We start from the raw sequence: 12457 nt of genomic DNA, 5'->3' as shown, positions 1-12457 counted from the left end.
TTTGCCATGCAAACACATAACTAAGAGCAGAGGGCTTTTCCTTAAGCTTAACTTTGGAGCTGATTTGGCCTATCACATAGCTTATTGCATTTTGTTCAGAATGTTGTATAACCCAGTTTGCTATCATTGCCTCTGTTCTGCTGAGAATATTCAGACAGGCTAATTTGTTCTTTGGTGCCAGTGACAGCATGAATAATATGTTGTCTGGAATACAACAGGAAGGGAACCATGTTCATCACTTTCCTGGAATCTTTCCTTATGCTGGATGCATGTTTTTTAGGCTGCCCCCAGAGCATGTTCCACCCTGCGGTCCACATGGACCAGCTTTTAGTTGGAGGAGGCTCCAGGTTCCTGTGAGGGGCCACTGCTCCCCCTGCTACTTCTCCTCCCTCTCTCCTCTCTCCTCCTCTGCTGGAAATTGACATGCACCAGAAGGAAACTAAACAAATTCACACCAGTGGTCAAAGTTTGGTGAAAGAAACGAAATTATGTAAAATACGATAGTATAAATATATGATGTAAAAAAATCTAGTCTTCCCGATAGTCAACTGGTTTTCTTTTCTACTGGTTTCTAGCTCATGAAGATGAAGTGGTATGATGGGAACAGAGTTATTTTCTGCTTGGGGGTGGGGGGCCCTAACATTACGAGCATGAAACAGTGTAAAGATAGGACGTGGTGTATAACACGTTTGCTCTAGGTTTTAAGGAAGAAGGTCTCTTTTTTTGGTCTCTTCTTATATTGGAATGATAAGAACCAGAGGAGCAATTCTTCCTTAGGAAGAATTCTTCCTTAGGCCTGCTTCTACTCTAAATCCTAGAAGCGAAGAGGAGGGTTTCACCACTCATGTGGTCCAGATTACTAGAGTAAGGAAGGCAGATACAGCTGGTAAAACAGAGTGTTTTCCAGACTTGGAACAACAGGAAGACAGGGACTGGCATTTTTGCTATTGTATTCCTACTGCTAAGTGTATACAGAACACAAAACATTGCAGGGACTCAGTAAGTATTCATTTAATTAACCATGTTATCTGGCTATGGTTTCATTGATTAAATGGTTAATTCATGTGCTGGTATATCCTGAATCTATACCATGGAACCTGGTTGAGAAGGAGGCTCCATTTGATACAGCTAAAGCATCCTGAAGAAAAATGTTAGCTAAACTAATTGTAGATGATGGAATGTTGCCCATGGAACATGTTGGTTTTTCTCCAACCAAAGATGAACGGTTCCCAGTCAAAATTATGTTTGCCTACTGTTGTTGATAATGATAAAAATAAGCCCTACTTTGTAAAACTAAAGTAGGACTGTGGCCTTTGGCCAAACCATCACATGCAGATATAAGCGGATAAAGTTATTGTGTCAGTTGTGTGAAAAGGATACTGGCAAATATGTCCACCACAAAATATTTTTCCTGACAACTCTCAACATGGCTGAAATTCCATAACTGTAGATGTTTCACCGTAGGTAGTGAATGCTTTTGGCTTTCAAATGTCTTCTTTTATAATGCCTAGACTTCAAAATATTTCTAAACAAACCCCTATTTGGAGGATGGTCTCGTGGGAGTCGGAGCTGTATAGGAATGTATCTAATTCATTGAGACCATCCGTTTCCATTTGTGCAGTGGCTATGAGGTGGCTAGTGAGGTACTGCTGATTCTATCGATGCTTTTAGGCATGTTTTGTATTTATGTTTAGAATATTTATTTTATATGTAGAGTATTTTAGATAATTGGGCAAACCAGTTCTTTTTCTAACCTTTAATAGGACACAATTAAAACGTCAGGATGTTTAGAGAGAGAAGCCATTTGTGGTTATAGCATTACAGAATTTAAGAACATAACGATTGTCATGCATCATTGCTTCTCGGTCTTCTGACTAAATTCAAATATAACATCTAGACGAGGTGCTTTATTTTACAAATGGGCAGATTAAAGTGTATAGAGATTAAGTCACCTCTCCAAGTCTGTATAGACAGGGTGAACCCAGAGCAAAGCCAGATCAAGGGCTGACAGAGGTGGAAGCTTTTTTCTGATTCTCCCAGTTGCAGTCTCCCTCCCATGATTATCTCTCATTAAAGATTGATAACTGTTGGATCCTTGAGTAACCAGTCTGTTCTCATTCCATCTACTGCTACTAGAGTTGTTTATATTGTTAGTAAGAGGCCTCATACACAACCCTCTGCTACCGACTCAGACTAGCTATTTTTCCTGGATGCTTTCTTTTCTGTTGAGAAGCCAAAGATTACAAAAGAAAGAATGAAGCATGCACCTTTGGGGTGCATAAGGATTTTCAATTAATCAGTACCTAAGAATTTAATTCATGGCATAATGTAGAGAGAATGGAAGGGGAAGCAGGAGACCTGGATTCTAGTACTGACTCGATGAAAACTGTAAGGTGCACCATAACTTGAATCACGTCATTTTGGCTCACTTGTACCCAATTGGAAGATAAACCCTTGGACCAAGTGATCTTTAATGTTTCTTTTTACTCTAAAACATCGTAGGTTTTACTAAATGTGACCATTTGCACAGAGGCCCATACTGATGTTTTTGTTCTACTTAGTTCAATATAATATTAACTAAATTTAGAGACAGGGTGATGGCATCTGTTAGTCTGTCGGTATCCAAGCATATTTTCTCCAATGGAGTTAAAAGAAACCATTATATAATGAATTGAAGAATGTCTTTATTTCTCAGTGTCCATATATTCCTGATCAAGTAATTCTCATCCTATTCTCCAAAAGACCCTGAGTTCTGGAAATCTTGACTTTGTCCTGGGGAAAGGAAGGAAGCATTTGGAATGTAGGTTTTAAAAAGTGAAAACACAAAATTTGTCTCAAGTCTATTTTATCCTTAAAAAATTATGTAAATGTTGCATTTGATTTTACAACATCTCTTTTTTAAAATGAAAAGTAATATTTTAAATGATTACCAGGTAGTAAAATTCATGTTTCTGGAAGAATAAAAATTCAAGAAATAAAATTCAAGTTTCTGGAAGAATATCCAGTGAGGATATTTCTACCTCATTGTGAGAAGGATGATGTGAATTCCTCTCCCTCCCCTCTGGAACTCTATTCCCTACAGGTCAGGCAGAGAATAGACCATATGAATTTATTTTTTTTTTAATTTTAAATAAATTTTATTTATTTATTTTTAACATAAACCCCTTGCCTAAACTAAAATTTATGATAACTGGATATTGAAGAAAGTAATTGCTTTCATAAAATGGTTGATATTTTGAACAACTGTATTTAACATTAAATAATTGTAACAGGATGGGGTGCTTGGGTGGCTCAGTCAGTTAAGCGTCCAACTTCGGCTCAGGTCATGATCTCATGGTTCCTGGGATTGAGCCCCGCATTAGGCTCTGTGCTGACAGCTCAGAGCCTGGAGCCTGCTTTGCATTCTGTGTCTCCCTCTCTGTCTCTGACTCTCCCCCACTTGTGCTCTGTCTCTCTTTCTCTCTCTCAAAAATAAATAAAAACATAAAAAAAAGAAAAAAAAGAAAAAAGAAATAAATAATTGTAACAGGATGTATTAGGATAGTTTTTAAAGTTTTACCCAGGATTGGTTGATAATGGCCTAAAAGCAAGGGCATATTAATATCAGAGGAGCTAGGGTTTTAGAAGCGTTTCTAGATCCCTCGGGAAGAAGGTTGCTGAACACATAGGGGAGGTTTGTCACTCTCTTCCTTCACATTTCTGCCTGATGTCTGTCAAGGTCAGGAACAAACCTTCCTTCTAAGTACCATTGAAACCAAATACATTGCATGCTCCATGCAGAAGGGATGAATAGCTATTTTGAAAACTTCTTCAGATAATTCAAGCACTCTAGTGTTGACCAAAGAACATTTAATATTTTACAGTCTGAGAAAAACTGTTGTGGTCAAGAGTAGAAGTTCTAGAGTTCAACTGACTCACATCAGGTGCTGGTTCTGCCATTTATGGCTCTGCAATCTTTGGCAGTTTTCCTATTCTCCGGGGGTCTTAGCTCCTCATTTTAAAATGAAGACAGTAAAGACACTTCTCTCACACAGAGCTGTAGGCAAGGTTACTGAGATGCTACATATAAAGCATTTAGAACGGCACCCGGCATATAATAATAGGACTAGCGATTATTATACAACTCCAAAAACCCCAGAAATATATAATATAAACCCGGGATATGCCCATTTGTTGGAAAGATTATTTCATGGGCTTCATAAAATTAATGTATACGTTTATATACATCTTATGGTGGAGGAAAATATATTTGCTATGAAAACTAATTTTGTTAAGGCTCTGGTTTGTTATAGTATAGGAGTATGCTCCTAAGATTCTTGGAAAATTTTAACTTCACTAATATAAGTTGTATTAGTCTATGGGCCTTCAGAGATGAATAGGAAAAAATAAACCCCACAATTGTAAACCACACATCTTAATATTAATGCAACAGTGGATAATTCTGCTGCAGCAAGTCAGAGTACGTTTTTAAGAATGCATTTGGATCATTGTATAACAACTTTCTGCCCAGTGTTATAAATTCCAAACTTCTAAAGAAAGCACATATTGAAGGGAGGTATAGAACATTGTCTGAAGACCATTTTAAAAAAACGTTTAAAATTAAATGGTTGATGATGCAAGTCTCATTGGTGTATTAGTACTTGCACTTCTGCCATGGAAAATTTAATGGATGCTATTAATTCTAATTCAAGACTTGTATTAATGTCTAATATCAGTGCATACGAGATCAATGCATCTTTGTCATAAAGCATCTTGGAGGATAATTTTCACAGCATTTCTCTCAAATTGTTGTTGTTGTTGTTGTTGTTTAGGTCCTCTATACTAAAGTCAAAATATTTATCAAAACTGATTTTTTTTTTTTTTTGGAACTGACTTCAGTTTTCCCCTTTCTATTGGGGCACCAAATTAAGAGATTTATGATTTTAGAGATGAACATTTGTTTTAAAAATAGAAAAAAGATGAAAATGTGTTTGCTTTCTATATGATAGGGATTCAAGCTCTAATCTTATCATCTTTCTGTATTTATCATTCATGTATTCAATCTGAAATAGACTGATTACAAAAAATTGACTATAATTTGTCCAAGTTGATATGATTATTTTAACAATAGACTTATAGGCCTAATATGCTATTTTCCAAAGACTGAATCTTCTAAGTCTTTATGAAGTCCTTCCATTTCTCTGTCTCTATATTGTATATACATGCGCATATATTGTTTAAATACTAGAACTGCCTGATGATTAGCAACTTTATTTTTATTTTTCTTGCTCATGCAAATTGTTCTCACATTCTGTAACATATTTCTTCTCTTTGCAAAATTGAATACTTTTAGTAAGCTACTGAAATGGGTTAGATCTTCAGATATAGTTTTTATATTATTATATTTTAATTGTATTGCTTGTCGATAAAAATATGGTCCTGTTTTTTTTTTAAGTTTATTTATTTATTTTGAGAGAGAGAAAGTGAGAGAGTGGAGGGGAGGGACAGAGAGTGGGAGGGAGAGAGAGAGAGAATCCCAAACGGGCTCCGCACCATCAGTGTGGAGTCCAATGCAGGGCTTGAAGTCGTGAACCACGAGATCATGACCTGAGCCAAAATCAAGAGTACAGTGCTTAACCGACTGAGCCACTCAGGCACCCCTATTTTTAAACATAGTTAAGTATAAAATTTAAGAAGTGGGAACTCTAACATTTGTAATTCTTACTTATTTCAATGATACTATCTTTCTGTAAGACTTATGACAGCCTGACATAAACGTATGCCTCCCCATGATTCTTGAATCTTGACCTATATTTTATTTTACCCTGTTAAGTGTAGCATATCTGAGAGTGATTTGTTTGAACCTCTAGGAATATTCATTTTCCTGATTACGTCCCTTGATTATATAGGTAGAACACAGATGTTTGAAGTCTGAGTATACTTTATAGATATATTTAGAAGTTCCCTCTATTTTGGAAAATATGATTTTAATCATTTTAAAACATAATGATAGACTGTGTTTTATAAAGTGTCTTTTTTTCTGAGGCACTTATTCATATTGCCTGACATCTGTGAGGTGGAAAGGAAGGGACTATGCCATGAACTTTGTTTTTACCCCAAATTAGTTGTGATTTGTCCAAACTGACATGGCCGCGAGACTGATGTGACTTGCACTTTTATATTGGAAAGTTTACTCTTCTAAACGACTTCATCTGCCAGTACCATTTGGTTGTGTCAGACACTGCTGTTCCTATGCCTCGTGTATTGGGGCACTGAACTGGTTTTCAAAGCATCTCCCTAGAATGGTAGTGAATTGCGAACCAGTTGCCTTATCTAGGAACTGGAAGATACAAGCAAATAATACAAACGCTACTATATTGATATTTATTTGGGCAAAGTTAAAGTCTCTAATGTGCTCACTTATGAAAGACAAACTGATACGTAAATAATTGGTCTTAACTATGAATTGTTCCAAAAAAAATGGGAGGACAGTAATTGGTATTTACGGAGGCCCGATGTGTTTTTAGACAATAGCACTAACTGATCGCAGTGAAGTGTTTCCCTCATAAAAGCATGTAGAATTTGCCAGATTAATTTACACGAATATGAGAATCTCAGTCCTTGTTTATAGAGGAAAAGGTGATTATTATTCTGTTGGCATCATACACAATTTTTAATTCAACATCCAGTGAACTATTACAATCCTCCTCTCCCCAGTAACTACCAAACACTAGTTGAGATGACAGGAACTAATTTCTAATTTGGTAATAGTAAAAATGACACTACAAGAAACAAAAGAGAAGTAGACCAATGATTAAGATGCTTCGTTTGAGTTATAGATGATACATGAAGTCATGATTAGAAGCTCTCAGATCAGTTACACATTTTATGTTTCCTTTTTCTATACTCCTTTTTATTTTGATTAAATTTTTATCTCTGGCCACAAATTAAACAAAGCCCAATGAAAAGCACTGAATTAATGCTACCACTTTATTCAAGAGATGTAAAGTACATATTTACATATTAGATTGGCCTTATTTCTGATGATTTTGGTGAGAATTTTACTGAATTACTTATGGCATTACTTATGAAAATGAAACTTCTAAGGGTGCCTGGATGGCTCAGACGGTTAAGTGTCCAGCTCTTGATCTCAGCTCAGGTCATGATCGCACCATTTGTGAGTTCAAGCCCCACGTCAGGCTCTGTACTGATGGTGTGGAGCCTGCTTGGGATTCTCTCTCTCTTTCTCTCTCTCTCTGCCCCTCCACTGCTTGTGTTGTCTCCCTCTCTCTCTCTCTCCCTTTCTCTCTCTCTCTCTCTCAAAAAAAATTAAATATATAAAAAATAAAAAAACAACTTGTAGTGGCAAGAGGCATAGACAGTTTACATAGATGAACAGATATATCTGAACTAATTCCAAAGATCTCTTGAAATAGGAGAAATCATAGAATGAACTACAGTGTTTCAGAACTAAGTACACATGATGCCACTGGAGATATGTAATAAAAACTTGCTTGAAAGGTAATATCTGATAATTACAGGTGTTGCTTTCATTACTACATTGAATAAAATATAATGTATAGAGCTACACTAATTAAAAGACAGCAGTAAATCAGGGTGCCTGAGTGGCTCAATCGGTTAACTGTCTGACTTCAGCTCAGGTCATGATCTCATGGTTCATGAGTTCGAGCCCCCGCATCTGACTCTATGCTGACAGCTTAGACCCTGGAGCCTGCTTCAGATTCTGTGTCTCCCTCACTCACTGCCCCTCTCCCACTCACACTCTCTCCCTCAAAAGTAAATAAACATTAAAAAAAAAATTTAAAAAGACAGCAGTCAATCTATATGCATAGTTATGATTCATCTTTCTCTCTCCACACTCCTCATGGAGTGGCTAGTGGGAGCTGAAGACCTAACTATTTGTAGGAAGGGAAAGAAAGGAAATTAAGAAATAAAAGGAAGGCAAAAGAGAAGGAAGCCAGGAGGAAAGGAAGGAAAGAAAGAATCAGGGGTATTCATACAGCCAATGTGCTTCTTAAATGCAAAAAGTATTCAAAAGAAAATAATTTTAAGCACATTGTTAGGAGACCAAATGCCCTTTTATTTCATGAATCTGTATTGCTTATGTATAGGCAATAGATTCTAGAAATAAGCTAACTTTGTGCTACTTGTTTTCACCCCCAGCTGATTCTTTGATACAGACCCCACATGGCCTTTCAGTTGCACAAAAGCTCAGATCTTCCTTGGATCACATTTAAATACGTGGAAATACCTTAGAGTTCAAAGGCATGTATTTCAGTTTCAACTAATATATACTTTAACAAAGTGAGGACCAGAGATATGATGCCTAACTTAAATGTCATTACTCGTCGTTAAAATGCTTCTCTTCAAAAATCCACAAAGGAAAAATAATTTGCGATGTATATTAGAGATTATTCCAGTAGTTAATATGATACTTTTTCCCAGGTGAAATGCTTCTGGGATTGTGTGTGAATGTGCTTATCTAGCAACTTTCCTCCTTTTATTATATTTTTATAGTATAAGAATATAAGATTATTTTTACACTTACATGAAAGGATTTCTTTTCTTTTTTTTCTTCTTCTGCTTCTGGTGTATATATACAGTGATTGTTATTATCATTCCCAAGTGCTGAAACTTACATCCCTGGTGTCCTAGAATTTAACTCTTAGTTTTGATACTACATTACGAGACTTTAAAATTTGTTCCAGTGAATTCTTACCCAGGAAGATAAGGCTGTGAAAAATGTATAACTTTATTCTTTTCCTCCATAATTTCAGAAAAATCCATTTATCTAATCAATAACGTGCTCAACCAACCTCCTTCTCAGCTGGTCAAACCCACTTGCCTATCAAACAATTGTCTATTCACTGACATTCACTCTTTGTCTCCCTCTGTCTTCCAGTCCTAAACTATTAAGAACTTCACCCAATATCCCCAGTTCCATCCCACATTAAAAGATTTGCCTTAAACCATTGGCAAGGTGATCCCTAACCTTAAAAATGTCAGCTTTAATTTCCCCTTCCAAGACACTACTAAACTTCAGGATGGTGTTTTTCCTGTTGTAGTAAGTAAAACACTAGACTTTGCTTGATCAACAACATGTCATTGTAGTGTTCTCTTTGGAAAGTGAACAGTAGACGCTGCTTTCATTATTTATAACAAAAAAGTATTGAGCTCCCTAGGAGAACATGCTCAGAATCTAGCCACGATCTAAGAACAGAATCTAGTCTTACTCTATAGATGCTGTGTATTAATGTAAAGTAACCATTAATTATAAATGTGCATTAATGTAAAATGTAGCCCTTATCCTGATGGTGAAAAAAATGAAAAATGGCTCAAGAAAATGTGAGACAGGTCTTTGGAATAGTCCACTTAATATTCTCCCAATTTGGGTATGAATGAACATAATTATTATCCATATTTTAAATGCCAATTTTCTTTTAATAAACCTGAAGTATTATATTCACTTGCATTACCTATAGAGACTGCTAAAAAATTTTTACTTTTAATTAAAAGTTTTACATATACTAATTTATAATTGTTTCATGTAGTTGTATATAGACTTTTAATTATAAGACAAATTTATTTCCATTGAACTGCTTGTTCTTAAACGTTAGTTTTAAAGACATAATACTTTCTTCTTAAACACATTTAAATGGCTTTTAACCTTTGGGGCTTGAAGAAGGGGAAATGTTATTAAATGTTATAAACTATGAGGTGCAATTTAAGATCTTGGGACTTTTAGAAGACCTGAAGTTCAAGAAAGTTTTTCAAATAGCTATTTTACAGTATCTATAAAACCCACTATAATTGAATGTGGCTTTCAGTGTGAACTGCTATGATTTTGTGAACTTTTCCCCAAACAAATAGTTTTAGTTTTGAGCTGATGTTAAAGGAAAATGCCACCTTTGTAATTGCTTTTGCATTTCTAAAGAAGATAAGTAATGAACACTTCTTTCTTAAATAAAATAGAACTGGAGGCATGCTACTTTTAAGCTGAAGCTGAAAGGTAATTTATTTGAAAAAAACATTCTTTACTATATGATCTTTTGAAAAATTAGATTTTAAAATAAAATAATACTATTAAGATCATATTTATAATTTCACAGGATAAATAGATTTGATCCTGCAAAAATTTCCCCCTCTCCTAAAACTCTACTTATTTACCAAGGAAGTTGGATTATATTCAAGGTTGCTGACCTATTCTCCAGTTCATGTATTAAAAATGGTGAAATCCTTTTGCCAAAACTATGTTTCTAATAAATACAATCATTACCCAAATTCTTTTTTTTTTTAAGTTTACTTATTTTTGACAGAGAGAGAGAGAGCGAGAGAGAGAGAGAGAGAGAGAGAGAGAGAGAGAGTGCGAGCGTAAGCTAGGGAGGGGCAGAGAGAGAGGGAGACACAGAATCCAAAGCAGGCTCCAGGTTCCGAGCTGTCAGCACAGAGCCCGACACGGGGCTCGAACTCACGAGCCGAGCAATGAGATCATGACCTGGGCCAAAATCAGACGCTTAACTGACTGAGCCACCCGGGCACCGCCCCCCCCAAATTCTTTATAGAACATTCAAATTAATATCTTAACAATTCTTCATTTTGGAATTCAATACCTATCTAGAAAGTGGACATTTCTTCCCATTACATTCTAAATTAAAATATTCTCCAGAGTACTACCATCACCTATCAAAAGATAATCACATCAGTTATAACTGATATTTTATATATTGTGTAATGTTAGCATTTTTCAAAAAACTTTTTTTTTTCTTAACAGGAACCCTAATTTGCACTGGTTTTAAAAAATGTGCAGAATACAGAATACATGAACACGTTTTTTTCTTTCTCTTTTTTTTCTCTTCCTTTTTTTTTTTTTTTCCTTTTAACAGCACTGATTTACACAAGAAGCAAAATGCAAAACTGGAAGAGCAACAGCTACTACAACCACCACCAAGGTGATGGGAAGGATTGAAACAGACCCTGCTCTCTCCAGGACTAGGTGTATTGGATACCATTTTTCACACAAAGTTCAGAGGTATACATTTCTTTTAAATTGTCATATAAAATAAGTAAATTGAACATAAGAAATAATTTATATTATGCAAGCTAAAATTAGCAATGGAATAGCAGTGTGATATTGCTTAGGATGGCAGGGAGCTAATGGAAAATATGGTAATGGATGTATCTTGACTGTCACTCCCAGTCTAAATTCAGTTTACTAAATAATCACAATAATAATTCCCTTTTGGTTTCTCACCACCAGCTTCTTCTCATGCTTTATTTTTGCATTGTTTCAAAATCATTGCTTCTATTTATAAAAATCTCAAATGTCATATTTACATGTGACCTAGAAGAAGGATCAGAATTCATCTCTAAAAGAGAAAGATAATTATCTATGATACGTTTCCAGCCTTTTCTTGATGAGATGTTGCATCGAACGATCACGTCTTTAGAGCGGGTACGCACAGCAGAAAGGCAAGGGAGGCAGAAAAGGAGCCGCAGATGATGCAGGGGAGGGGAAAAGGGCAAGGCTTTGTAAGAGCTCGTTCTGAATTAACAAAGTAAGATGTCCCGATGTCTAGGCTCCAGATCTGCTTTTCTTATTGAGGAGAATCTCATGTTGTTTTTAATGATGTAAAACTTTAAATTAAAACATTGTTCTTTTATTATGAGCTATAATATGTTGGTAAATTTAAAACTTAGGGTGTTCATTTGTAGATATTAAGTAGCATTATTTTCTAAGAGAGAAAAATAAGGGGAAGAATGATACATGCTTTGTTTTAAAAATAGATGTATTCTGAATTATGATTAGAAGTCAATTATTTGGAATCTAGTTTGGGGATAAAACTGTTTCTTTCAGAAATATATAGTAATTTTCTGCCTCAGCTGGTTAACATCATACTTATTTATTGATCACTCTTTATTGTTTACCTTTTTTCAACAAAGATGCCATCGTCTTCATATATGTCCTAATTTCAGAATCAGATATATGGATGGAATCTGAAGTCTCTTTGGTATCTATGTAAATGTCAGATGCTACTGAGTCCTTATCGTACTTAATGTTTGCAACAACCTATCAGGACAGATGGTATTAACTCCGTGGTATGGCCAAAGACACTGATACTCAGCGAATTCAACTAAAGTGTCTCTATAGACAGCTAACACATATTGGAGACACAATTTGAGCCTGGGTCTACCTAATAGTAACAACTCTCAATACAAGACATTCTCCCACGAATTTTCCCTGTTAAATTACGGCTTACCTTTGCCTTGATCCTATACTTATTGTTCTTTATTACTATAGCCAGTTTTAGAATTCATTCAAATCCTAGAATTTGTTTTCTTGAGGATTCTCCTCTTTGTAGTGAGTACTTGCTTGAAAATAGATGACACTTTTAAAACTTATGACTTTCTAATGCACACATTTGTATTTAATATTAATGTTTTCATTTAGATAAAATAA

The sequence above is a fragment of the Neofelis nebulosa genome, chromosome 6 (genome assembly GCF_028018385.1).
Source record: "Neofelis nebulosa isolate mNeoNeb1 chromosome 6, mNeoNeb1.pri, whole genome shotgun sequence".
In the NCBI taxonomy this organism is placed as follows: domain Eukaryota; kingdom Metazoa; phylum Chordata; class Mammalia; order Carnivora; family Felidae; genus Neofelis; species Neofelis nebulosa.
Note: the sequence above shows the minus strand (reverse complement) of the source record.